This window comes from Penaeus monodon, chromosome 15, assembly GCF_015228065.2.
Source record: "Penaeus monodon isolate SGIC_2016 chromosome 15, NSTDA_Pmon_1, whole genome shotgun sequence".
Lineage (NCBI taxonomy): Eukaryota > Metazoa > Arthropoda > Malacostraca > Decapoda > Penaeidae > Penaeus > Penaeus monodon.
The window spans coordinates 32,901,840-32,902,115 of NC_051400.1; positions in this window are offsets into that span (position 1 = coordinate 32,901,840).

The following is a 276-nucleotide window of genomic DNA, read 5'->3' on the forward strand; positions in this document are numbered from 1 at the left end:
CCACTCCTTGCGAAACCAAAGGAGTTTCATGTTATGTATTTACATATAATCTTGAACTATGTAATATACTGCTTTAATGACATTGTTTTACAGACATTCTAGTCCGTTTTTATAAATGATAATTCAAGTAGGGCACTTAAACAAGAAAAAATAACACGAAACGAAAATTAAATTATGGATTTTACTTCACAAGAAACATAATGAAATGCAACAAAGCCTCTATTTGTCCACCCAACGAATTGACGCATTTGTAGCTTTGTAAACCCAGGCTTGCAC